At 37.2% G+C, this 25,011-nt stretch overlaps 1 protein-coding gene across 16 annotated transcripts in view; it reads right to left on the bottom strand.

Moving 5' to 3' along the window:
* Nucleotides 1-25,011, bottom strand: part of lingo2 (leucine rich repeat and Ig domain containing 2) — a 241,994-nt gene that overhangs the window by 152,935 nt on the left and 64,048 nt on the right. For 10 of the 16 annotated variants that reach the window (XR_006821906.1, XR_006821907.1, XR_006821909.1 and 7 more), the window contains one exon: nucleotides 2,721-2,826. The exons of 3 other annotated variants lie outside the window; for them this stretch is intronic. The gene's annotated coding sequence lies outside the window, so the exon portion shown is untranslated. Of the gene's footprint in view, nucleotides 1-2,720; nucleotides 2,827-18,319; nucleotides 19,049-19,294; nucleotides 19,414-25,011 lie in introns of those variants that run through there. 3 more of the 16 variants (XR_006821911.1, XR_006821913.1, XR_006821912.1) reach the window with 2 other exon arrangements.

Here is a 25,011-nt window from a genome sequence, read left to right on the forward strand (position 1 = left end):
TTGAAAAACAATTCCATGAATATGCTCATGTTTCAAAATATTGAATCTGCCAAACACAGTCCTATCTATTGTGAGCCGTAGTACAGCATTAAAGGGAGACAATGTGTGTTTTAAATGGAGGACAATATTGCAGAGCCCACAGCTGCAAAATCCATGTAAACATATGATCGACAATTATTATTTGAGTGATGAAAATTACCCTGACAGAAATAAAATTGGATGATTATCGATTGGTTCATTTATGTAAATCCCATAACTTCAATATACAATAATAAAAGGGAGGTTAATTACAGTTTCAATGTACTGCACGTGTTGATTATGAGCAGCAGACACAGTAAAATAAGCTTTAACGGAGTAGTAAAAGTATTTTCCCAGTGTTGGTAACTCTGCATGTACTGTACTCATGTACTGCTCTAGATTGTTCTACCTAGAGAATGTTGATCTTTCCTCTCTACCACTACAGCCTTTCCCCTGAAAGTGTAATCCTGAGAATGAATGTAGAGAGACTAAATTAAGGGACCCAATTTGAAGCGGCACCACTTCACTGATAAGCTGTACCAGTGATCTGTGAGAGCACTCAGGGTCTGCTACATTATGACAATACAGAGGAATAACGCAGATGAAAGAGAATAGCCTGGCAAGAGCAGAAATCAGATGGGCAGAGGGAGAGAAAAAACAATCTAATGTCTAATTGTGTTATGCCTCACGGCAGCAAGGGAGTTCAGGGAGACACATTTTCTTTCCACATGTCTTTCAGCACAGTCCCTTCCCCAACGTAATCACATTCATTTCCAACCAGTCCCAGTCTTTCTTGCCTAATCGTAGAGCATTTATTGAAAAAGTGACATGCAAGGCAAATGGTAGAATTCTTAACCAGACCCATCAGGTTTGACCAGAAACATGCAGCGTTGGCATTTGAGGCTGCACATTTAAGCATGTTGGCAAGATGTGTCTGACACCCTCCAAGTCATTCTGTGTCACCTCTGCCCTTTGGGGAGAAAATGTCACTTTGATGCCTCTAAGCATTGGGAAGCCACTTTGAGGCCAGTGATTCAGTTAAGTAAACTATTTTTTCCCTTTGTCCCATTTTTTTCCCAGTCTTGATAAAATGTAACTACCACGATAAGAACTGCATTCAGACAAGCCAGGCCTGTCCAAGAAGCAGGCAATAATCTCTCTCCATTTTGGATGTGTATGTTACTTCTCGTTTTGATCTTTTACCATTAGCTGTACCTATGTCTACAGTGACGAACCTGTTTCAAAAAGCAAGTAATTGTTTACTAAAAGCTACTTGACTTGGTGACCAGCAGCAGCACAAAACCTTAAAAAGGCAAATGCTTATTAGGTTACTTATTTGAGTCAAAGTAATTTGATTGCCTATATAATTGTATTAAAACAATCAGTTGTCATGACACCATCATCTTCTGGCTTATACTGTGTTCTCTAATATTGGTCATGTCAAACCTCCATAACTGCAGCAAATGTCTAATATGGGCAAAAATGTTATGTGGTTGTTCTTTAAATGTGACAGTATTAGGTTTTCACACTGTGGTTAGTAAGGCTATTTGAGATGTCTGGAAAGACAAGAGGGCCTATCTATGTTTATAATTTAAAAAAATAGAAAAATCCCTGTGAGCAGCAACACTAAAATCGTTTCTTTCTATTTGCTGCAGAGCCTCTTCCAAAATTTAGGACGTGGTGGTGCAGAGTCTGACCATGAAGTGGAATCTGAAATGTATCATCTATTACTTTACAGTGCTCACCGTACTAATTGCATAGTCACTAATATCTCAATTTAACCATTTACCACAAATGATGATAGTGATAAATTCCGTGCAATTCTAAAAATCTAATTTAAGTGCAAGTTAAGGATATGCTAATTATCTGTGATATATTATAAACTAGGGGTAATTGGGCTTTTATTGTCAGGGGACCTAAACACTGGAACAGATGGCCCAGTGACATCAGGCTTGCTAACTGAATGTCCATTTATATATATCACATGACTTGCTGTTCAGGCCTGGAAACTCTAGTTGGATAAAAACAAGAGGCAGTTCCGAAAACAGGGCCAAAATTCACATTGCGACGCATTGCTTTCATCGCGGCTACGCTGTCACTGGGCCAAACTTTGTTTGGTGGTTAGCTAAAGACGAACAACACACGGAATCTGTCTTCTTTCTTCTTAGCTTTTGATATTAACACAAGTGACTTTTCCTAACAAAATTCATATTGTGTGTAAAATTCTGCTTTTTATGCTATAATTATTATTATATTACAATTTGAAATATGCTAGAAGGTTCTAGCAGTATTTGAGGGTGTACTTACCCTTTAAGCTCAATGAGAGCTCAGAGTTAACAGAAACATTTCAAGTTACAGCAAACATGAGGTCAAGAAGGGTCCTGCCTTGACTGCAGTGGGTGTGTTTAGGCAGACCTCTGACTCAGATACACTGTTCTATTGTTGTTCTATGCCTTGATTTATGTACATTTAATTTTTGTTCTATATAGATAATGTTATAGTCTGTGTGCATGCTGGGATCAGCATGCCATGGTTAGTGTGGATTTTCACCTAAATATTGTTGGCTATATCTATATAGATTTATTATTATTGAAACTGACCTTTTAATCCACAACAGACTTAAGAAGTGAAATAAAAGGCAACAGCAACCACAATTACAAGAGGACAGAAAGAAGATACTGTATGAATTTATTTTGACATACCTGCCGGGCTTCTCAATGTCAGACGTCCATACACTGTTATAGAAGAAAGGAAGGCCTTCGGAAAATCCCCAGTGTGACTCTATTCACAGGTCACTTACTCCAGGGTCTGAAAAAAACAAAAGAAACACAAGAGCACACTCAAAGCTGCCATGGAGAGTGCGCTCACAACTTTAACCACCTCAGCACCCACAAATGCCCAGCGATCCAGAATAAACATCCTTGAAGAAATGTCAGTCTTAGGAAGAACATTAGCTGAACCACACCAGGTAGTAGAAATCATGTGTATGCCATATGCACAGTATTTTTCTCCTTGCCTGGTCAACTTAATAATTAAGTAAGTAGTACAGCAGGACAGTGAAAAGCCCCTTACAAACTGATTGACAACACGTGAAACCAACCACTTTTTAAAAAAATTTTTTAGCCACTTTATTTCACAGAAGAGCATAGCAACATAGCTACTTATTGAACAAACATGAGGTAATCTGCAATCACAAGTGCTTGCTGTGGCCGTGGCTTTCTGTTGTGACAGCTTTGTGCATTGAGTGGGAGAGAGCAGCACATTCAATCGACCGCAGCCAGAATTAAACATGGTGGTTTACATGTTGTTGTCACTCAGTATATCTTACCACCGTGCTGCACTCATGGTCTGGAAAAGTATGCTTGCCTAGTTTTCTCTCCTAGATGCCAAAACTATATACAAACTATAATGTGTAAACAAGTCAAGGTGGAAGTAATAATGTGCTATTGTTGTGCACATTTGTGTACACGAATATTATGTGCTTAGACAGAAAAAAACTTGAAAGGGAACACAGGTTTAGTGATCAACCAAAATACATTGCAGATCATAGTAAAAGCATAATATGCTAAATACCGTAAAACTTTGAATAATAGCCCGGACTGTTATTTGCTAAAATCACTGAATCTACCCTGCCTTCATTTGGGACAGGCTTCCATATGGAACAGACATTTAATTCTTTTTGCACAAAACTGAAACTACTATGAAAGAGTTTATTTATTTCAAACAGAATAACACTTATGTAAAAATTATCAAATAATATCAAATACACGTCATTCATTTAATCTAGCTCCGACAGACAGTTTATGCACTTTTATTTTGAAGGCCGCAACCTCACGACAACAACACGGTGCAGGATGAGAGAAGTTAGCAGACAAGAGAGCGATGGGCTTCACATGACAGGATTCACAACTTGGATTATTTTTTATGAAAAGCTGTTTTGATTCTTTTGATCGGTGGACCCTTACAGACTAAAGGAATATAAATAATCAAGGAACGGACACATTCGGACTTAACGAGCGCTTCAAAGTTAACGTGAGTCAGCACTTTTCCTCTCTTGTAGCCATGCAGGTTACACCGGTAAATCTAGAAGAATTAGACTTTGGGTCTTGTTGTTTCCGTTAAATGAACTTAACAGTGGTATTGTGGAGAATCTAACCGGTCTAACGATGTGCAGCATGTCCATACTGACATATTGATCATACCTTTAAACATTAATAGCTTATTTGTATTAAGGATCTAAGCAGCTTAGAAGCAGGTAAAGCGACGACCCCGCAGGGTTTAAGAGGTTTTATACATCCAAAGAACTTCTATAAAAACCAGACCAGACATTTAATTAAGGCAGGCGTTTATTTGTTAAAATGTGTCCCCACACCAGGCCAGTAAAGGAGGCAGGCGGCTGTTTGGGACTGGGCTATTAATTGAAGTTTCACGGTACTAAGAAGCTAATGATATGGACAGTTACAAATGTGCCGATTGAAGGGTGATACTATGATGGTTATTTACGAATTTCAACTCATATGATGGCTGGAAGGTATTCCAGTGAGCGTACAATCAGCTAAAACTTAGATCCGCTGGTCATCACCTCATTACGGTGCTGTTATTGACAATGTGGCCTGCCAGAACTTGTTGATAGCACAAATCATGATCAAAATGATGTGTTCACTGGGTTTTGAAAGCTTACAGATAAAATCAATTTCTTTGACTGGTGGACTTCTGGACAACTAGGTAATTCATAGTACATGACAGCAGAAACGATTACATAATGCACACTGTAGTGCTGAGTCAGGATATGCTGTAGCTTTAATGTCACTGAACTTTCAAATCAGAAGTGCTGCCACACGGAGGATTAGTTCTCTAGAAGATTATACTAGTAAACCCTTTGAATATTCATTTGTTGATTATCAATTTTTGTCCTTTTCTTTATTCCCTGAGAGTCAAGTTACCATTTAGTAGATTTTTTGTTCATACCGCAACTGGCTGTTAACCTATTAATGTTGATCACTTATATTACTGCTATTTTTTTAATGAAAGAAACACATAGTGTGAAGTAAATGAGACGTGAAGACAATTTATCCAGCCAGTCTGATCCATACTGCAACTGGATTCATAACAGATTATGAAACTGTGAAGGATTAGAAAAATGTAGGCCCCAAAACTCTCAATGTCAGCTAGAATTTGCTCACTGGCTTGCTCAGTGACTCCACTTGCTAAGCCATATTTGAGGAACTTAAAAAGGCCATATCTACTGTAGCTACAAATTTTGTATAATTTCACATCTGATATAATTTCTTTGAACTCAAATAGCTTGATGCACACCACCGGCCAGGCGTGGGAGAAGTGGCTGCTGACACCTCAGATATGCTCACCTCTTCCACTGACTTACCAATGCTGCTATTTTCATCCCACCCACTGATCAGCCTAATCCACTGTTGGAGGATTTGTGCGCCATGGCACAGAGCAATTGTGCTGCGGCAAAATGAGTGTGGCTTAATTGGAGCAAAGACTTAATGAGGGTCCCTTGAGGATTATCATCTGTGGCTTAGAAATGGCCCAGGTAACGGAAGACACAGTCAAAGGGATCAGCTCACAGCTTTCTAACTTGGAGCGACAGTGCTGAGCTGCCAATTGAATTTTTTCTATAATTTTTCTATAATTATCTTTTTGTTTCTTGGAAAGAGGGGACTAAAGTGAAAGTCTCTGTGGAAAATATGGCTGCAGGACCAACAAGATTCTGTTGCAGTTGGAGGAAAATAATGGAGCATTTACATATTTACTTTTCAGCATATAATTTTCTGCTGTTGACTGTAAATTAAGACTTTTTTACTACATTATCTACTAAATATAATTTTGTAGTAACTGCAATACAAGTGACTGAAATTTTGTCTAAGTTGTTGTCTTTATTGTAACAGGAACCTAAAATGTATTGTTTTGCCTATGTCAGAAATACCGAAACATGTTCATCACAATCCCCTAAAGCCCAAGGTTATATCAGATGGCTTGTTTTGTTTGACAAGCAGTGTAGAAATATTTACTTTACCATCAACTATGAAAAATAAATACAGCAAATTGTCACAATTGAGAACAATGGAACTAGAATGTTTGGCAATTCTGTTGGAAAAATGCCAAACATTCTCGTTCCGTTGTTCTCCAATAGTTGTGGATTATTTTTTTGTTGATCAAATTAACCGACTAACTGTTTCACCCTTAAATGTTTTATTATTGAAAAATTTCGTAATTCTAAAAGGAAGAAACACACATAACTGGTACAGGAAATACTGCCACCACAGTACAACGGTAAAATAGAGCTGTCTCTAGCTCTAAGCAGTTTATTCCTCCAAGGAGCCCATCTCCATTTGACAGCCACAGATCAGATATGACTGACCAAGATAAATGGTTAGGCTCTAAAGTCAGATCAATTCAATCTAGCAACTGTCCTCGCCAGGAACAAAAGGCCACACTGTCAAGAAGGCTCAACTCACTTCAATGCTTATTCACTGTCTTTTTGTCCTTGTTACGTAAATACTAGAAACTGTGAATGTCCATCCTCTTAAAGTTGAACAGGTGCCATTCTCAAACTCTTCAGTTCATTTGCGTCACTACAACTGGATTTTTTGTTTGTCTTTTTGTTGTTGTTTTTTATCCTTTCAGTTCAGCCCTGCAGGCTACAGAGTTTGTTGTGTGCAATAAAACCCTTTCAATCACTGGCTTGTTTCCGTAACCCTGTAGTACATCACCATTTCCCTGTTGGATTTATGACCAGACTTTACATCCTCTATCATGAACGATTTCACATTTCAATTCAGTGGGTCTCAAGGTCTGAACACAGCCACACTCAGCAACAGTGTTGCTCAGCCCACACCCCAGGCAGAGATTTCATTATCTTGCAAGCCACGAAGGGCAAGTCAACGTTTATGCCGTTCAATTCAATTGATGACACAAACATGACAAAGGAGGCTTTTAGGCCCAGCTGCATTGATCCAAATTTCAATTACATTACATGCACAATAATGAGCATCAACAACATTAATTTCAATATTTGTCACTACATTGTGTCCAAGTATGTTCCTGCATTGACTGAACTAACAATTTCAGGTCACAGATTAGCACTGGCCATACATTTCTTTATGAATGCATGCTTAGTGAATATAGTAGTTAATTCACCTTTGCAATGTCACCAGACTTGAAGTTATGAAGTTTATTACTTATTGTAGCTACAACCATTCCCACATTTTATTTTAAAAGCAAATGCTGCTCCTCCTCGAAAATGTTAACAGTTGGACAGTATTAGTGAGAAGTATGGTGACAAATTTAAATTACAGAATGCATTACAGATTTCCTGAATATAAGAGTTCTCTTCCTGTACACTGTCTGATATATAAAACTATTAAAGTGATTATGATGAGAACTTCTAAGAGCTTTGGTACAACGTTATGATTTATTTTGTATTTTTCTGTGTGTGTGCTATCACAAAGATAGGGAGCATAACACCTGTAAATGTAATGCCTTTCATATTGGGTGTTTACAATTCACGCTAACAATGAAGCATGAGTTTTTAAATCAGTCTTTTTTTTATGGTAGATTGCCTCCAATGAAATGAATTTACATCACCAATAGAATAAGAGTTGATGTGTGGTTGATGGAAATGACAACATACTACATACAGTATTTTGACACTCTATTCGACAGTGTAACTCAGCAATGTGTGCATGTAGAGACACTGCCAGACTCCAATCCATCCAATTCATTTTGCCTGGAGTAGTTTTATGAAAAGTATTAACAACCTCCCCCATCCTCCTTTTCATCTGTCTCTCTTCAAAGAGAATAAAACAGAATAGACGAAAAGCAAATTCAGCTCTCTTACTTTGTTACACACAAAGAAAAAGTGAATAAAATAGGCAGTGTAGAAACACGGAGATTATTGGTTCAAAAGGTCGCCAAAATGTCACAAAGAAACCATGGAAACTTTTGGGTCTGAGGTATGTCTTTGCAAGCAGATTTATACACACACAGCTTGGATGAAACAAAAATGAAAACAGAGTCAAGAAAGTGTCAGTATTTTAAACATAAACAGACGGAGGGAAGATGATCAAGGCAACTCCACCTGCCAGACTACATTAATAACAAAAAATAAAAACAAAAAATAATGAATTATTATAAGTAAAGAAAACAGAGACAATACATTTGGTCAGAAGGCTGTGCAATGAAAAACAACTTTAACCTTTGGAAAAGATTAAAAAAAGCTGGAGCAGGAAAACACTTGTGCCTTTTGCCCCATGCTGAAAGCACACTGACTACTATATTGTAATGCTGTGTGAGTGCTTCCCTAAACAAAGGTTTACTACATCATTGCTTGTAGCGCACGGTGCCTGAGTCAGACTCCTACAGTGTCTCAACCTTGGGACCTTGTTTTAAAAGGCCAGTCTGGAACAATTTGAAGTGACAACACCAAAGATGGAGCCTGCCTCTACCCTATAAATGTGGTTTCAGGAAGTACCACAGCACTGAGACTACCCTGCTTAAAGTCACCAATGACCTTTTAATGTCTGCTGATGAAGGCATGTGCTCAGTCCTGGTACTCCTGGACCTTAGCGCTGCTTTTGACACCATTGATCACAACATCATGTTAGACAGACTGAGGCACTGGGTGGGGATCTCTGGTACTGCCCTAGAATGGTTTTCATCCTACCTGTCAAATAGGAAGTTTTGCGTGTCTGTAAACAACTATGTCTCTTTGTTCTGTCCAGTTAAATATGGTGTGCCTCAGGGGTCAGTCTTAGGACCCATTTTGATTTCCTTGTATCTGCTTCCCCTTGGACATATTATCCATAAACATGGCATTTCTTTTCATATTTATGCTGATGACACACAAATGTACTTGCCTGTCAGATCCACAGATCCTGGAATGCTGAGTTCACTTAACAACTTTAATTAATTTTTGAAGTTAAAAAATGGATGTCTGAATGATAATTTCCTCCAGCTGAACTCAGACAAAACAGAAATCCTGGTCATCGGATTTACTAGGGAACCAGCAGATGGCAGTATTGCCATACTGCCATCTGCTGGTTCCCTAGTAAATCACATTAAGCCTGTTGCAAAGAACCTTGGTGTCTGGTTTGTTGGTAATTTAGCTGCCAGTCTTTTAACCAGAACAAAGAAATATGACCACATCCCCCCTATTTTAGCCTCATTACACTGGCTCCCAGTGTGTTTTAGAATTGACTATGAACTTTACTGATCACTTTTAAAGCTCTTCATGGCCTCTCGCCTTGTTATATTTCTGACCTTTTAGTCCCATACGCACCAGCACGTACCTTGAGATCCTCGGGCAGAGGTCTGTTGTCTGTTCCAGAGTCTCGACTGAAAACTAAAGGGGACAGAGCGTTTGCTGTCAGGGCCCCGAGACTCTGGAACAGCCTGCCCGAGGAAATCAGGTCGGCTGAGTCAGTGAACTCTTTTAAGTCCCTTCTTAAAACATACTTTTATAGGAGAGCCTTTCCCGATCTTATTTGACTTTATTTTATCCCTTTTATTTTATTCTATTTTACTTATTTTATATTTATCTTAAATGTGTATTTTGGTCTTTTCAATGTTTTCTTGCTTGTATTGTTGTCTTTTGGGTATTGTATTGTTGTCTCTGCACTTGTTGAAGAACTTTGTAACTTGTTTTTGAAAAGTGCTCTACAAATAAAGATTATTATTATTATTATTATTATTATTATTATAATAAAGCTTCCCCTTATGGGTTATGGAATACAGCTTTCAAAAGCTGAAGTGAAGCATTTCTCATCACCAAAACCAACTCACATTTGTGTTCTAAACTGAAGATATACAATTTTAGAAGTTCTGGTGCTCTACCACTAGCAAAACCAGACATTTCCCTTAATTCCTCCCGCTTTAACTATGTGAGGAGGATAGGATTAGAAGTACATATAGGAAATGATTAATTTTGTCCTTACAAAGAGGTCAAACAATCAAAATCTGAGTAAGAGCCAATTGTACTTTTAACTTTAATATCACAGTCTGTTATCTAGAAAAACTTTATTATATATTATTAGTGTCTCAGCTAAATATGTATTAAGCTAAATAAGGCTGTTGTTTTTTAAAACAATTTGAGAGAGCAGTCACTGCTTGGTACACTAATGCCCCAGAAACACTCCAATGTAAGTAGGCATAGATGGAATTAAGATGTTTTGGATGATTGTGTTGATTTAAACTCAGTTGTGTAGCCTTAAACATATTAGTGCAATATGTACCTTCATTCAGTATTTTGATGAATTTCACGGACTGACAGGTAATGGCTGACAAGCCTAGGCAACAATTTAGTGGAGTAAAAGCATAAAAGCATGTTGAATTATTTATCAGAAGACTTGTTAAAGGTTATTGTAAATGTAAAGTAGCAAATCTACACTGGAATCCAATTAATACAGCTATATGGTTGATTAAAGACAAAGATCTTTTGATGAATTGCAGTCAATTAACCTATTTTAGTTAAAATGACACTCAAAGAAAAACATGGATAGGCAGGGCCTATAAATTGTAAGGAATAGAAATATCTATTTTATTTGCAGTGTGTCTTAGTAATATTGTAATAATAATGTTGTCATATATGTAATCATAGTGTATATAGAACATACAGGCTGTCTTACAGACACTTTCAGTCTCTCTGAAACTCTGTCTCTTTCTTTTTATCGCATGCAGACATGCAATGTTTCATGTAGTACATTTAGCTGAGGGCAGTGATTTAAAAATGCTACCCTAGAGCCCTCTTTCATTGCCACACAAGCGCACATATGACGTGAGACTCTGGGAACCCTTATGTGATAGCACATGACACCAAATCCACAGTTAATTGGACACTTCCTTCACAACAGGCCTGTGGTAAACAGCAGCAAGCAAATAACAAGGCTAAGACAAGCCTCCAGAATGAACAAGAGGAAATAGCTCATATAACGAAACCAACAGTAGATGTGTTGTCCTCTGCAGTATATTGTGTTTAGAACAACAACTCGACTTTGACTGCATAATCCTCAGCATTCTGCTAAACTGATTAGCCTTCCCATGCTTAACAGCTGGTATCTTAGCCCAATTTGTCCGGCTTGGAAATGTTAAGCAGAATCATGTCTGCTGCACTCTTCGTGCCAAATGGACATTTGTGTGTGAAAAATGGTCAGCAGCCAGGTACTGAGGAGGGATTGCACATGATCAAAAAGGATTCCATGAAAGCAGATTGAGAAAGAAGACTTATGGAAATATAGTACTGCATTGTGCTGGATGTCTCAATTTCCATGAGCCAGTACACATGAGGTTGTTTAGCTACTGGAAGATGTGAGGTTTTAGAGAGCTAACCTGCTCACCAAAACGCTTGTGAAGATTGCCAAACATCTAGAGAGCCGGAGAGACAAAAAGAAAAGTTCTCCAAATGTGGTGAGCTGAAAGGAAAGTGAATATTTTCAACTATATATGGATGCCCATGTTGCATCTCAGCTTCACACAGTCCTCTTTGAATTCCTGGCTCCTGTCCAAGATAGCAGCAAGCGGTAGACATTCATCCACGTTTAAAAATGCCCGTACAGAAAGTTCAAAATGTTAATAGACCTTTTTCTGACTATGATGAAGCAATTTGAAAGGAAGTAATTAAGTCATGGCATTTATAGGATCTGATGGCAAGACTGTCAACATAAATAACACCTCTTTACATAAAAAATCCTTGCTGCAGTACATCATATTGTGATGACAACATGAAGGTCTGCAGCTCAGGCGGCAGTTAGAATGGATTAAGTGAGCCAGTAGAATAACTCCTGTATGTGACTGTAGTATTGTATAATCAAATTATGGTTAAACCTCCACTACCATTACTATATCCTGTTGTTACATAATTTATTTTGGTTGTGCTGTTTTAATCCACAGCTAAAAAATGTGCAAACCAAAATAGGCTGTAATGCTGATTGTCATCGTGTGTTATTCACTTGTTAGTGAAGGTTCTCTAGTCCTGACATTACATGAAATTTTAGATAACTGAAATTTACTTTTAAGCAGTAGACAGTAGCTTTAATTAATTGAGTCTTTTTGAATTCAGCTTCAGTAATTAGGCTAATATGTCGGGTAAACAAAGATGAGTGAGGTAACCTGCCATAATCTCATTAACATTGATAGCACCACTGATATGAGACTTAGAATCAAATAAAATGTGGGAGGAGGGAGGAGGTAAGGGGCATTATTCTGTCACTCAGTGGGCCTGTGAATCTTTCCACACCTGCCTCACAGTTCCAGCCATGCAAGGAAGCATACCTGCTGTCCTGTCAGTTACATCTCACTCTAGTCCTTACACATGCAAACTGCAAAGAGAGCACAAAAACAAATTGTATTCTAAGACTAAAATTACCTGTATAAGGAAGCTAGCAATTTCTACTAAGACATGATGACATGATATTTGCTTTGCTTTATCTGTTCTGCTTATTGGCAGAATAAACAGAACAGATGAATTGTTCTGTTTATTGGTTTTATGACGAGCAAGTTACCTTGTCATGTTGATATTTACAGTACAACATAGATCTGTACAGTGTTCAAAAAGTGTGGGCAGAACAATGGACTGCTGCTTACACGCCGTTGATGCAAAGCAACCAGTATAAGTTTCTGAAGGAAATGAAAGGCAGAAATGTTTTTTTTCCTAAACTATCTTTAAATGGCACAATTGTTGTTACCTCAGAATTTACATCGTAAAACGCTTACAGTACATCACCCCTATCTTCACGTTGAAGGGTAAGGTTAGCAAGGTAATGAGGTAGACATCAACTCAGCTACCTGCAGACCATGCATTTGAAACTTAACAAACACAGAACTTGAATGATTGTATATTAAATATCACTATTATGATTGTATTGTCCCAAGAAATGTGACTATATTACTGACCGCTGTGAAAAGAAATCAAAACAGAGATTTTTTTTATTCTTTCTTTTATTACCTGAAGCATTTTCTATCAACTCAGAGCTAGTCTTGTGAAAATTTAATTTCATGGGTGACGATGATGCAGATGGCATGCTGGTTTCTGGACAATTAGAATTATGTTACTTCTCAAATAAATCTGTCTCAAAGTAACTCCCCAATTTGTCCCTTAGCACTGTGTAATAGTGTTTTACTGCAAGAAACTGCTTCTTTCTAATAAAAAGCTAGGTTTGCCAAAATAACAATCAACAAATTCAGCATGACGTTTAGCATGTGTGCCTGTGTCATTGTGTGCTCACTGCTGTGATGACTTATTCTTAATCTAAGCGCCCCAGCAAATGTCTGTTTCGACTCTGCCCATCTGTGTGACCCATGAACATTTATACATATCTACTGTTATCATATTTTATCTGTTTCATGCAAATCCCTACCATTTGTGCAGCACTATGCCCTCAGGAATCTGCTATTATTTTATTTTATTCAAGTGGCTTAATGTTTCTTTCACTTGACAAAGTCTGACAAAATGACTCAGGCCTATGAATTAAGTATTTGGACTTTTGCCTCAACAAACAAATGAGCGGAACAGCTTGAGTCAGGAAATGAAATACAACTGCATCACGCAATAAGTCATCTATGTATCATTGCTTCATTCCTCTTAATTCTAAAAATGACACTATAAATATATTACTAAAATTTTAATCTTCAAATCAAAATGTTTTAGATGCTAAAATGTAAAAATTTGCATAGCTGAGATGATTCCCTCAAAATTTCTGAATAAACAATATAATCTAAAACATTAGGGATGTACCGAAATGAAAATTCTTGGCCAAAGCTGAAACCGAATATAATGAAAAACTTCCCCGAATACCGAATAAGGTTTTCCACCTTTTTTTTCATTTATTTTACCATTGTTTAAATAAAAAGTGCATAATCAAATTGTGCTTTTTACTCAGTGTTTCCCACAGGATTTGGAGAGACTATGGTGGGTGGGTCCGAGGCCCAATATACGTTTCATACTTTCTGTGAATATAATCCAATTAATCTTATTTCCATACTGTATAGACACTGTAATGTTACATGCATTCCTTCTGTTTGTCACCTGTTCCCGCCATTTTAGATGTGTGCATTTTCATTGGCTGTTAATAGTCACATTGATTGTTAGTCACATGATCAGTTCAGCCTTTCCTGTAAACAAGCTAGAGAACAGCATGCTTTAAGTCTTCACTTCATCTTGCTCCATCTGCCTGTGTTATCCTTGGAGAAGCTTTGTTTGTGAGTAGATTAGTTCATCTATGTTTATAGAAAATCTTTCTGATCACATTTCATTGTATTTTATATTATTCATGTACATTATTTCATAGTCACTTTTGTATTATTTTCAGTTTCACACTACAACAACTTCACCACAATGAAGTGCTGTGTTTTCATTAAACGGACAACTGCACATTGATTAACCTACTTTACGCTCCTTCATCATTGAAGCCATCTTGCGCAACTTCAGTCAAGTTACTCAGTGCTAAATTCATTAAGTCCGACCCAATTTGATAAATAATGTTGTATTTGGTATCGCGTAACATGAAGACTTCATAGCCTCACTTCAGGTAGGACTCTCATATTGCAACACTAACACTAAATGCTAACCTGTCTGACAGCTCGCACTGGTCCTTTTCAGTGGATTTGCCATAAAGTCTTGAATATGTTTGTACTCCAAATTTAGGTGCGGCTAGCTTACTCTCCTTCTCACAAACAAGTGACAGAAACACTCAGACCATTTTGTTTTGCCTTTTCTATGAAGTCAGCCACAAATGTGTGCTGGGAGACAACTCAACAGAACAGTGTCTGCAAACAGTTATTTTTGTGTCTTTCTTGGACACTTTAAAATGCTTCCACACTGCCAACATGTCAGCGTAAATGTTCGGTACAAAAAACACCGAAAGTGCTTTTTTTGCGATTTTCGCCGATTAATTTCGGTTGCCAAACATTCGGTGCATCCCTATAAAACATTTGTTTTGATGTATGGTGTTCAAAGTTAAAGGGCACCCACGCATAAATCTATAGGAGTACAAAAACTCCATCCAGTGCTGTCAGATGGCTGAGAGTACTACCCTATATTTGTGAATGGTCTGCCATGCTTTTAGGTTGTAGAAAGTCCTCTTTACAAATAGATGTTATTTGGTATGAAGGGTTTGCAAAAAAAAAAAAATCAAAGTTCAAAATCAAAGGTTACTTGGGGAGAAATAGTTACAACAGTATTCACCCCTGTCATGCAACACTGTGGGGATTATATCATAAAACAAGCTGTAAAAACTTAAAAATAATAATACTGATTATTAACACAGAAGCCATATATATTTTGTAACAATGCAGTATAACCTGGCTTTCCTGCAGCCCCAGGTGTCAAAGAGGACAGCCCAATCGAACATTCCCAGCTCAAGCATTCGTTTCATAGATAAAAATCTCTTGGGTGTTAGCAGAAATGCCAGACTTTATCTGCATCCTTTTTAATTGATTTCTCTTCATCTTCTAGACAGGTATTTCTTTGTGCTCAGTCCTGCTTGTTACCATCAATGGCAACTGCCGGTGTGACTCAAAGATGTGTGTTTGTAAGTCAATAAGATATTCATGTCTGTGAAATACAATTAGCTAATTTAATAAAATGTAAATGTATTTACTGTTAAATTAATTTAATGTATTCAACAATATTAGACAGACAAGTTTGCATTTTTTCAATTTCCTTCATCTTAGCTGGAAATGAATTGGCTTATCACTACAAGCAATGCGGATTGCTTTTGGCTGATGTGATAAGGAAAGTACTTGACTGTGGAGTTGTGGGTCTCAGATTATCACATTTTGCTTTCTGTAATTTCTTTAATATCACACAACTGAATGCCCTCTTTTTTGTCAAATCATGATGGGGTGATACAAATGTAATAAGTTTTTTGTATTGTTGTGTCTAAAGTAGAGCAGATGGACATCTTTCAGTAATGACAATGGTGTTAAGACTTCAAAACTTGTGATGAAATGCACTGTAGGCAAGCTGCTGATTAAAAAGATAGCAACAAACATTTCCTTAGTAGAGCGGCATCATGACAGTATGACCACAAGTCCTGTGTGTGTCTGTGTGTGTCGTGTTTATTTTTTTAATAGTATTGTAAATACATTATGTGGAAGTCCAGGAAGAGTAGCTACAGTTGTTGTTACTGTAGTTACAGGGACGTAAACAAGATCAAATAATTGACAAGCCACAAACACTTAATTAATCCATTAACTAATATTAATGAGCATTTTTTTAGCCAACCCTGTGAATTTTGTGTAGGACGCAATGAAAAATATACATCATCCTAAAACCATTATGTTTCTACGTGGTTAATGTGATACTAAAATACCATGCTAAAAATGTCTGTGAAATATTTGTGGCCATAATCATGTGACAAAATACCCAAGCAGTGCACAAAATATACTATATGTATGCATAATACAAATTGTTTTTCTTTGTCCTACAGATAGCTGACTAAATGTAAAAGGGTTTGAGAGTTTTTCTGCTAAAGTATCAACACGGTTAGTACATAAATCTCTAATGTGGTATCATTTTCAGGATAATACATAACTTTACCATGGTAAATGAACATTCACTTATATTAGAATACAATATATCATTACATTTCAATAAGACAACTGTTCACTTGTCTTCAGGTCACTTTGTCTTCTCTCCGCTAGTTTTGACAGAATACCAGTGACCATTCTGTATTATCAAACATGATATGGATCATTTCTGTAAACTATTTTATTCTCCCTTGTACCTGACATTGAATAAATGGCATTAAACAGCTAAGCTGGAATAAAGCAAGCTGTCAGTGAGTGGCTTGGTACCTGTGAATATTCTGACTATGTGCGGTTTGCAAAAGCCCCTGTGTCATTGCAATTTGTGAGAGTTCAGGCGGTGATGGGCTGAAGAGGTTCACCTGCCAATTTGAGAAATTCAGCCCTGCTAATACGCATTGTGGGTCGACTCTTATATCTGTCCCTTTATTATTTCATTTGCCAGACCTATAAATTATGCTGTTCGATGTTAAGGGTGGATAATAATATTGTTGTGATTTTTTGTTACAATTCAAGCATGCAGACATCTTTCTTCCCTACACATTGGCATTTTACACATTTCTACACGTTGACCTTTTACATAATATTTCATCAATATTTGACAAAGTCTCTTGTGAACACATTTTTATTCAAAAGCTTTTGTGTCCAAGGAAACTGGGGCAAGAATAACTATCCAACACAGACAGACAATATTAAACAATGACAGACTAAAATAAATATAAATATCCAAACAGACATCACAACACAACAAGATATCTAATCTGTTATAGTTTTTCTCCCTGTAAAAACTCACAGCATGAAGCCCCCTTTTTTCTTTTGATCCCCTATTCAATATTACTGGTCCAAACATTTGAGCAGCTACATTCAAGTATAACAAGGGTTGGTTGTATTGTAATTATACCAAGGGAGACAAAGACTATTGAACTTTTAGAACATTGGCTATAGACCATTACATTATATGACTTTTGTCATAGTTGTACTGTTGGCCTCATATTCAGAATTTGTGACTTTCATATTACAAGAAGCTGAAAGCAAAACATTTTGGGTAAACACATAGAGCCCTGGCAACAAATGTCATAAAGGACATGTGTCCACAGACAAATCAGAGAGATGCTAAGCTAGGAGATGTGATTCAGGGAAAAATGGTTTCAGGTTAAATCATTTGACAGAACTTTTGCCTACTGTTCTGGACAACCAGTTAAGTTTTAGAAGTCACTTGATATAATTTCATAACCCCAGGTCATAGTAAGTGCTGCTATCCTATTGACACGCAAAAAGCCATTGATGTCTTCCAGCAGCTGAATCCAAATGTGATGAGGACATTTCCATTTAATACCATACCACAGTTCCTAATGTCTTTAATTCAAGAGTCATGATGGTCTTTTCAAACTTCTATTCTCTTTTGTTTGCTGGATTTCTAGTACTTAAGTTATTTCAGAAAAGTGGATTCAGATGCGAAGTGTTCTTCATGTGATGAACTTAATGCCAGCATCCAAACTCATTTCTAGTATTTTAAAACCAACCCTCCACAGACTACAACTGATAGTTCTCACTTTTGCCAGTGTGGTTGATTGTATTAGTTTAAACTGTACACTGTGATTTTTCATGCTGACACTCGTGAAACTGCTGCTCAATTTACTGCTTGTGCTGACACACTTCAACAATTTGTGATGCCAGTTGGACCAACAGCAAACCCAACATATGCTACTTGTAGTTACCACTAGTAGGTTGACATAAACGTTTATTGTAGCTGGCAGTTCATATTTACAGAACATCAGATAACACAGCATCAATAGGCACCTTGCCAGTAACGCATGCTGGCGTATATACACAGGTGTCAGGCAATGGATAAATGGACATTGGTAGGCAGGTCCAACTGGAGTGCAAGTGTTATCCTTTTGAGAAAAATACATTTAATATGTTTGGTTCAAGACAGTTTAAATATAACTTAAATCCAAAGCAATATTTATTGTGGGGCTAAAAGTGGTAGAAAATGCTTCAAATGTGTGAATTGGAAGTGTAGACTACGGGAGGGTCAATGGTCTATGTTTCCCAGTAAATATGAATAGGATCACTTTTTATTATGTTTGCACCTGTCTGGTGGGTGCGTTTGAGGTGAAAACCAATACACCCATGTTTTTTTCATATTTATGCAGATCTGAGCATGACCCTGGAGAGGAAGAGCACAGCTGCCATCAGTAAGCTAATCAACTGTGTTGGCATAAAGCTCACACTGAAGCATCACAGAGTCATAGAGGAAGATAAAGGTGGAGTAGAATCTCTCAGTTAGAGACAAAGACCAGAAGTGTGGTGAACTTAAGGTGACTGGGTGCATAATGAAAAAAGAAGGAAGTTAAAACATGGGCTGTATCAGTTGGTGGGTTATGATTTGGAAAAACATCAGGAGCCAGGGCTATCCATCCTTTGTGTGTCCTCAATGCTCATTCTCATTCCCAGTCTGATGTTGATGCTCCCGTCCAAAAAGAATCTGTTTTAACAAATACAAGTCGTTATACCTTAATGGTAAAACAGTCTGTTTGTCAATGCTTTTCAAAACAGCACATATGACTGTTCCAAACACACATTGCCTTCTGATCTGTGATCTGATCCTCTCTGATAAAGGTATGGTAAATTTTACACAACTAAAACTGGACATTTGTTTTCTGCCGTAGCTGCCATACTACACACAAGGAAGTTTGTTTCCCGAGTAGAGAATAGCGGTGTTTACTGTTACCTTGTGGTACGCATCTGGTTGTAGTTCGCATTGTGTACAAGGAGATTTTCATTTCAGATTGTGCATGTTTTTTTAGCTCAGTGGGATGGTCCGGGCTGCAACACCAGGTCCCATTTGACCTGAAATGAACAGAATCTTATCTCTGTCTCAGTTTTTGAGTCCATATGTGTGAACATCCCGTAAAGCTTGCAGTAGTGACAATACTTCAGCAACTATCCACACAATCAATGCTCTTCTTTTACTCGTTTGTTTGGTATACATTACGTTCCCCTTAGTTCGCCACATCTGCACGCATATACACATACAGTAACTGCAGTCTCCCTCTCACTTCCCCCTCATCTTTCTGTTTTGTTTAGACATATTCTTTGACCTGCCAAGGCATTGCATCAGGAAGGGGTATAGGCCTCCTTGACAAGAACTTGACACTCTGAGGATCAATAGGGGATTGAATCTTCACTGCACCAAAAAGTCAAGCTACCTCTTAAATCGATGACTGGCAACTGCTAACTGGGGACAGACCCTGTTATTCTGCTTTTTGTTTACCCTGTGCTTCTCTACCATTGCATATAAAGTCTCAGTCAACACAAAAGACTTAAACATTACTGTACATCTGATCCAGTCCCTTTAATCAGGTAAGTCTGAATTTATATGATGTTTATTGTTTGTTTATTTACCAACTACATGAATAAACATGAATATCTTTGTCCAAATCATATTACATCTGTTCTTTTGTCTTCTTTAAAACAAAAATATGTTAATTCCACTTAGTTTATGTTGACAAGAGGTTGCACTTATTTAGCTTCAGATTTAGCTGTCGCAAATGATAATCTCTTAAATTTGACCTTTTCTTGCAGATTTTCTCAAGCTACTCCTCATGTTATCTATCTGCAGAATGAGGACATGAGGACCCTAATTTATTTCCTGATTTGTGCTCTGCTCTTCAGGCTATCGGCTGCCATTTTGGCAGGTATGCTTTACAGACTAGAATGTATTGATTGAAACCACAGGCAGCTCTAAGCCTTACCTACCTTTGAATCTATCAGTCTCTTGCCAGAGAAAGAAACCAATCTAGGTAGGGTATTATTTCTAGTGTTAATTTCTTCAGTTTAAAATCTTATGCATTCACTGTGAAATTAAAAATAACATCACCCACAATAGGCTAGGCTAGAGGAGTGAGCAGATGGATGTAAAAAATATATACAAGAATGTAATGCATTTAAATAAACATATACACACAGAAAGCACAATTTATTAAAGGACAGTTAACAATTAACAACAAAATGAGTTATTATGAGGCTATTCAAATATGTTGTTTCATTATTCAGGAAATCCTGATGTGTTTCCGGGGAGTAAACACATCCTGTATTAATTCAGCTAGATCGTTTTTAAGAATGAACTACATACTCAATGTCAGCCCTCATTGACCAGTAAGGGGCTCTGCTGTGTAATGAATGTCAAAGGTAAAGGTACAAACAATGCAACACATTGACACTTCCACTAACGTAACTGACGTTTTGGTACTGTTTGGCCTTTTGCTATGCTAACCTTTACACAAATCATTAGCCAGGGTGATGTGAAGAGCAATGATGGAATCTGTAATCTCTGTCCCTTTGTCTGGCTGCTCAATTTAATGACCAGGCAGGTGTTAATGATGATGGAGACCAAGACTGAGTCTGGCCAAATAGCTATGAGCAGCGCGTAATGGGATGAAAAGAGTGCTTTGGGACAAAAGTAAATTATGGCCCTCACAATCAATAGTAAGCATGAATGAAAGCCAATGGGGCTTTGCTCCAGTTCTAATAATAATAATAATAATAATAATAATAATAATAATAATAGGGATTCTTCTTCTTTTTACAAAGTTTAATTTCAGCTACTGACTTCATTGAACATGGCATTTACCAAACTGATTTTATAGTAATAGCAAAAAACACAACAGTGAGGTAGGTACCTTAATGGCTAGGTCAGGGTATATACAGGAATCCTGAAGTAAAATTCAATACCTTTTTAAGACCTTTATCTTTAGAGTTTTTCAACATATTTCAAGACTGCCACGCCACTTTGAGCTGTAACCAATAAAATCAGCCACACACCTTTAATATATTTTTGAGTTTTTAAAAAGGAATTTAAATATATTTATTTATCTATATGTCATCAGGTTGTAACGCCACCTAAAAATTGAGGCATTCACCAACTTTCTCAGTTGCCTATAACAGCCTGTATAGGCCTATTGTTTTCTATGTGAAGGACTGGTCAGTTTTCCTGAGAAAAGCAACTGTCTTACATAGGCTATGACGTTTATGTACGCAAGATTACAGCAAATCATGTGAAACAGTGTAATTTTGTGTTTTAGTTGGTTTAAACTAGATAATGTGGGCTTGCCTGCAATGATATGTGTGATAACTTTCATCGACCACTTGATCAATACAACAAAATTCAAATAGGGCAGGAGGGAACAAAGATGAAGAGAATAAACTGAGTGATGAATAACGTAAGTAGTGTAGGCGGTGTAGCACAGATACAACCTAGAGGAGGAACTAGTCTAAATGACTGTATTAGTATAACTTTATAACATTAAGTTAAAAGTAAATTGTTAACTTAATACTAAACTTTAAGTTTGATATTAATATATTCATTATGTTCAATATAATTTCATATAATAGTATATAACTTACCACTAGTGTAATATTAATTCAAATTACAGCTGTTTCAGTTTGGGGTTGTTTTTTATTCATTAACTTTGTGCAAGGAAAATGCTCTAGGCTACGTGAGTCTCCAACCTTGATTTTAGGCAGGCTACTAACTCGTCAAAAATCATAACCATTTATGCAGAACTATGAGTTCAACATTTATAAAGTTTGTTGCAAAACATCAAACATTTGGCAATGTTTTTGACTAGCACCCAGCAGCTAGTTGGCAAGTTGCCAAAATGTTTACAATGCATCATGTTTGTACCAACTATCATGGCAATCCATCCAAAAGCTGTTGAGAAATTTCATTAAAAAACAAAAATGTTCAATCAACATCATGATGGTGCCACAGAAAAAGTCAGGGGATCACCAGTCAGTAGGAAATCAGTGTTTGAGATGAGCAACGGCTTCCCTCGGAAATAGACGAGTAGCCACTTGCTCTTCAGGAGTTGGCTTTAGTCATCTTGCAATGGCGGAAATAGCATTAGTGTTCTTCGCTGCTGATGAAGAGGATGCAACAGAAATCCCACTATTATTGTATGGAGATTGACATGATTGACATCTCTCTCTCTCACCCCAACCGGTCGAGGCAGATGGCCGCCCACCCTGAGCCATGGTTCTGCTCGAGGTTTCTGCCTCTTAAAAGGAAGTTTTTCCTTGCCTCTGTCGCCTAGTGCTTGCTCTTGGTGGGAACTGTTGGGCTTCTGTAAATATCATCACAGAGTACGGTCTAGACCTGCTCTTTTATGAAAAGCGCTGTGAGATAACTGTTGTTGTGATTTGGCGCTATATAAATAAAATTGAATTGAATTGAATTGAATTACAAGATTACCGATTACAAACTGATCAAGAAACATTCGATCATATTAGGATTTTTCCCCATAATAAATCCAAAGCCACTATACAAAAAAAGATATAAAAAGCAAACAAGATTGAAGTGCAACTACAACAAATAAATAAAAGCATAAAAATGTAACCAGAATCAAGTGAAGATATTATATAGCATCAGTAGTGATAGCAACAATGGCAAAAAACCAAAAGATGCCGAATAATAACTTAGGCTAATCATTTCTTCCCATGCATCAACCTTCCCTGCCTCTGCCTGAATTCCTAGAAATAACACAACTAACTAAAATGAATATGACTAAACTGTCTGTTCATTTTAAAACAAATCAATTCGGCGAGACTTAATACTGCATGTAAAAGGCATAACTAGGCTACATATTACTTTTCCAAACAACTGCAGTCAGTGGTTTTGACTAGATTGCATTTATTGTGAATGCACAAATGCGTTCAGTTAATGTCAGAAATGTACTCATTAAATACATTTGTTACTGCTTAAGTCTCACGCAGTCAAGCATTCAGAGCAAGTCGGACAAAATCACTAACCATCCTACCATGCACTCAGCAAGATGGCGATCAAAATTGCACAGGTCTGCGTCGGTCTGGCTCATCTCAAACAAGACTAATGTCTCAATGTCCCGTTATATGACGTCACATGCCCCAAATTTTGACCTCAACATCACGTCCACTATGCGCCTGCTTGTTTCCTGAGAATTGCTTATTTGGATGCACAATTTAAAAACATTAAAAAGCGGTTGACAAAATAAATTAATTTAATTTTTATACAATATAAATCTTAAAACTCAACATGAGAAAGAAAGTTAGTAACTGTAACCCAGTTACTAACTTTCTTTCTCATGTTGAGTTTTACTGTTACTAAGGCAGCTTCACTTCTATTTTGTTACAGAAACATTTGTTATTTTCTAGGGACATTTACTTAGTTTGCAATGGATTTATACTATATTGCCACATAACCACTTACATTTCTGTATGCACTGGGCCACTGCATGTACAACCTACATATGGTAGAATGTCATTGCAAAATTCACTGTTAAAAGGGTTCTTTGGATTTAACAGATTTTAATGTTTGTTTTGCTATCAACAAATGATGGGATATTCCCTGATAGACCACTTAAGGAACAACAAAACCCTGGGTAACAAAACCATTACTGCTAGATCTTCCAACACACTTGCTTGATCTTATGAATCTCAGGTTAGCCCACACAGGAGCTGATAAAAGCCTTTCTTTCTCACCTAAAAAGAAACATGCTCTCATACCTCTCTGACTCAAAGTTAAAGGAAAAACTAATCTAAAGCTGTTCTGCCTCCATTCTCTGACAGACGCGTACTCTTTCAGACAAGAAGAACTTTCAGAGGAACTATGGTAATTCAGACTAACAGGGGAACTCAAATGGCCGGGAGGCTGTTACTGCTGACACCGCCACCAAATGAGGCCCCAAATGCGTCATTGTAATTAGTTGCTGTCCGCGTGACATGCTCATTAATGTGCATATTACACCCCTCTCCCTCACCTTTCCCAATTCTGAGGAGGTAAACATCAACAAATTCACAACGTGTCAAGGGGTTAGCTCATTAGCTCAACCATAAATGACAGCAGACATAAATGTAGAGATCAGAGAGTTCATTTTTAGAGCTTCACAAATGTTAGGTTAGATAGGTGCATGGAAAAAATGTTTACTGTAGAGAATATTTTTTTTAAATATGTTAATTGCTTCATGCAAGGTTCTTCAATTAGACTTAATGTCTTAATAATCAGCATCTTTTCTGAGACTTTTAGCCTGTTTTCCTTAATTTGGATTTGTGGAAAACAGGCTTCCTGCTCTAGTTCTCTATTGTGTCAATGCCAGATGGGTTTGCCTTCGTTTACATCTGCCTCATTGTTAAAGCAGTAGTTATGTCTATGGTTTTAGTTTCTCAAATAACTACCGAGTAATTAATAACAGCATGTGCAAGGATTGTGGAACGGGGAAGGTGACATAAACCTACACACTATGATATATTTTAGTTATGCTATCCATGATACTTTTTTGTAATGTGGCCCAAGTAAATGTATTTAGTATTTAAGTGTATTTGGGGACTGCAGATGTAAATTAGCCTAAGGCTAACTCTGGTGTAATGCATCAAATTTTTACATTTATGTTATTAATTGCACATGGTCCCTTC

This window comes from Micropterus dolomieu, linkage group LG19 (genome assembly GCF_021292245.1).
Source record: "Micropterus dolomieu isolate WLL.071019.BEF.003 ecotype Adirondacks linkage group LG19, ASM2129224v1, whole genome shotgun sequence".
NCBI lineage: Eukaryota > Metazoa > Chordata > Actinopteri > Centrarchiformes > Centrarchidae > Micropterus > Micropterus dolomieu.